This window comes from Triticum aestivum, chromosome 6B, assembly GCF_018294505.1.
Source record: "Triticum aestivum cultivar Chinese Spring chromosome 6B, IWGSC CS RefSeq v2.1, whole genome shotgun sequence".
Classification (NCBI taxonomy): domain Eukaryota; kingdom Viridiplantae; phylum Streptophyta; class Magnoliopsida; order Poales; family Poaceae; genus Triticum; species Triticum aestivum.
This window is the reverse complement of record NC_057810.1, coordinates 59,219,149-59,223,185: the sequence shown is the minus strand read 5'-3', so window position 1 is coordinate 59,223,185 and position 4,037 is coordinate 59,219,149. Positions and strand designations below refer to the sequence as shown.

The following is a 4,037-nucleotide window of genomic DNA, read 5'->3' as shown; positions in this document are numbered from 1 at the left end:
GAAATGAGCATAGATGCGCTTATAGAGGAAATTCAAATTAAATTCATAACAAATTTCAAGAGAAATTCGTATGAATTTAGCCTAAATTCCCTATATAAGGGCATCTATTTTCATTTTCAGAGGAGCTCAATAAGGCAGAGAGGGAGGGGCTTATAAACCGGTCTGATTCCCCTCCGGTTGGCGAGGTGGGACTAAACTTTGGCCGCAACGAGGACCAACCCTTTAGTCCCGGTTGGTGGAATGGACCGGGACTAATGGTCGTCCTTTGGTCCCGGTTCAGGCCACCAACCGGGACCAATGGTGGTGGGCCAGGAGCGAGGCACATTGGTCCCGGTTCGTCCCACCAACCGGGAGCAATAGGTCCAGACGAACCGGGACCAATGGCCCACGTGGCCCGGCCGGCCCCTGGGGCTCACGAACCGGGTCCAATGCCCCCATTGGTCCCGGTTCTGGATTGAACCGGGACTAATGGGCTGGACCGGCCTGGACCATTGGCCCCTTTTCTACTAGTGCTATATGACAAAGCCCCGTTGTTAAGGGCGATGACGATGATGTTGTGCGGTGTCTTTTGTCATTTGTTGTAGCGTGTGTTCGACTTTAGATTAACCATGTCGTTGTGGCCTACTCATTTCCTTTATTAACTAGGCAACCATGAATCCAGTATGGAAAACATTATGGAATCTTCAAATTCCTCCAAATTCCGTTTCGAAAAATTTTATCCGTTTCGAAAAAAAAAATTCCTCCAAATGTGAATATCTTCTGCTGGAGGAGCTTGCATGGAATTATTCCGTTGAAATCTATCCTAGCAAATCGCCATGTTGGCTTAGTTGGACAATGTCCAATCTGCAAGCAAGGAGCTGAAGATGTTAAGCATCTCTTATTTACATGTACGCTAGCTGTGCAGATATGGACTAACCTTGGAATTTATGAATGCATTACAGCACATATACTAGCTGACCGTTCTGGTTCAGAAATTCTTGAACACCTAATTTGCAGTGTCGGAGGTGTAATGCCCGGTACACAAGCAATTGGCATCAGGGAAACAATTACGGTCGGCTGTTGGTACATCTGGTGGCTAAGACGCCAAGTAACGCACGAAGGAAAGGTATACCCAACTGGAAGCAGTGCATTTTCAATCCTTGCCATTACTGGGAATGCCTTAAGGGTGAGGAAACAGTCAGGTAATGTTGTGGAAGAAAGATGGTCCAGACCTGAACCAAGAATAAGGAAATTGAATGTTGATGCTTCCTACCACTTGGAAGAAGGTACAGGAGCAACTGCAGCAGTCATCAGAGATCATAACGGCTCCTTTGTAGCAACTACTCCCTCCGTCCGGAAATACTTGTCATCAAAATGGATAAAAGGGGATGTATCTAGACATATTTTAGTTCTAGATACATCTCTTTTTATCCATTTTGATGACAAGTATTTTCGGACGGAGGGAGTAGGTGCGTTTATTTAAACCATGCGGCCGAGCAATGGCTATGAAGGAAGGCTTATCTCTTGCATATTCTTTGGGCCTTGATAATATTGAAGCGGAGTCGGATTCTCTTGAAATGATCAACTTCTACACTGGCCAATCGCAATGGTGGGATTCAGCGGCGGCTATTTACGCGGAGTGTGTTGATTTAGCCAATCTAATCGGGAAGGTCAAATTTAAACATTGTAATAGGGTAGTGAATGGTGTAGCTCATGAGCTTGCTAAGTTCAGCTTTTTGAATAAACATTCTGGTAGATGGGACAATGATCCTCCAAATTTCTTGTTAGAAGGATTAGCGAACGATGTAATCATTATTTGAGTTTAATAAAGCTTGCCATGATGGCCTTCCCTAAAAAAAACTAGGCAACCATGAATAATAGATGTTTTTTTAGGGGTGTGCATAATAGATGTTTTCGCGTGCCAGTAGTTATATTTGGGTTCTGAAGGACACTTGGCAACTTGTGGATGGAAAGTCGCCGTTGGATGCCATTTGGACGATACGGATCAACTCAGCCCAGTTCATTTGACAGTTGCTGTCCGTCCACCAGCCACCGGAGACAGACACGCCGCACACAACGCCACTCGAATTCCCCACCGCCGCCGGCGTTGCCCCGCTGTCGCGGCGCCATGCTCCACCTCCGGCAGCGCTTCCTCTCCCACCTCCTCTCCGCCGCGCCCCCTCCTTCCACCTCTCCACTCCTCTCTCTTCACCGCCTCCTCTCTGCCGCCGCGCCCGTCAACCCTAGCTTCACCGTGGAGGACTACCTCGTCGACACCTACGGCCTCACCCGAGCCCAGGCCCTCAAGGCCTCCGCCAAGCTCTCCCACCTCAAGTCCCCCGCCAACCCCGACGCCGTCCTCGCCTTCCTTGCCGGCCTCGGCCTCTTCGGCGCCGATGTCGCAGCCGTTGTCGCCAAGAATCCACGGTTCCTCTGCGCCGGCGTGGGGGGAACTCTGGCCCCTGTCGTCGCGGGGCTCGCTGGCCTCGGCCTGTCAAATGCCGAGATCGCGCGCCTCGTCTCGCTCGCCCCAGACAGTTTCGCCGCAGATCCGTCGTCTCCAAGCTAGAGTATTACCTGCCACTCTTCATCTCCTTCGAAAACTTGCTCCAGCCGCTCAAACATGGCTCCTCCATCCTCGACCCTAACCTCGAGAGGGTGGTGAAGCCCAATGTTAATCTCCTATTACAGTGTGGACTAGGTGCTTGTGATATTGCCAAGCTCTTCATCCGTGTACCGAGGATACTTTGTGCCAAACCAGGGCGTGTCGTGATGATGGTTGCGCACGCCGAAGGTATAGGTGTGCCTCATGGCTCTAGAATGTTCATGCAAGCGCTGCACGCTGTCTCATACTTCAGCCAGCACAAGATGGCTGCCAAGCTGGACTACTTGAAGAAGACACTTAGGTGGTCATATACTGAGGTTGGCATTGCCGTGTCCAAGGCTCCGGTGTTGCTGACAAGGTCACATGATGTGCTGCCGCGCATGTCAGAGTTCCTTATCTTAGAGGTGGGGTTGGAGCCGGCCTACATTGCTCATCGCCCTGTTATGCTCACTTACAGCCTGGAGGGCCGACTCAGGCCCGCTACTATGTAATGAGGTTTTTTAAGAAAAATGGATTGCTAAGTCATGGCAGAGACTACCATACTATGGTCTCGATCAGCGAGAAGTTATTTGTGGAGTAGTTCATATGCCCTCACAATCAAGCTGCACCACATCTTGCTGAAGACTATGCAGCCGCTTGTGAAGGGGAGGTGCCCGCTAGATTCAGATTTACATAAACCAAAAATAGGCTATGAAAATTGGTAACTCCATTTGGAAGAACAGAATTTCTCTCGTCATATTAAGCTGGTAATTCATGATTGGGTGTTCTTTTCATGACTGCATTGTGGCTTGCCTGATAAAAGTAACAGTGTATTAAATTTCAAAAGTAACCAGTGAGTTTGTTTTCTCCCGACTAAAAGTTTGATTTGTTAACATGGTGGCATACTGTTGGAATATTTTTCTGAAGCTGATATCTTGGATATTACTTCCATATAGCTTGGCCTGCCTTGCATCTGTGCCCTCTAGCACAAACGGAAGTTGGTCGAATAAATTAGAGCAGTTCTCAACTAGTGATTCATCTGTTGCCCTGTCAAAAGATCAATTTAACAAGTGAATATATTGTGCAGAGTTTATACCTGTCGTCTTAGGTGCCATCTGCACATAATATTCAGACACACCCTATAAACATTAATGTCCTTCTGGTATCCGTTAATATAAGCACCTACTACTTTATGTGACCACTATTTTGCGTCGCCTCATTTCCTTCTGGTATTATATTCGTGATCACTGCATAATATATGTACCCTTCCATAAGTATTTTTTTTGTTTAGAGCTAATGATATCTCTGTGCTTTTTGTACATGTGGTAGTAATACGTCCATTTTATATCATGCTTTTATATCAATATTTATTGCATTGCGGGCTGTTACTACACATTATGTCACAATACTTATGCCTTTTCTCTCTTATTTTATAAGGTTTACATAAAGAGGGAGAATGTCGATAGCTGGAATT

General features: G+C 47.2%; 1 pseudogene; it reads left to right on the top strand.

Moving 5' to 3' along the window:
- Positions 1-2,107: 2,107 nt before the first annotated feature.
- LOC123133471 (uncharacterized) lies at positions 2,108-3,260 on the top strand (annotated as a pseudogene).
- The last annotated feature ends 777 nt before the right edge of the window (positions 3,261-4,037 follow it).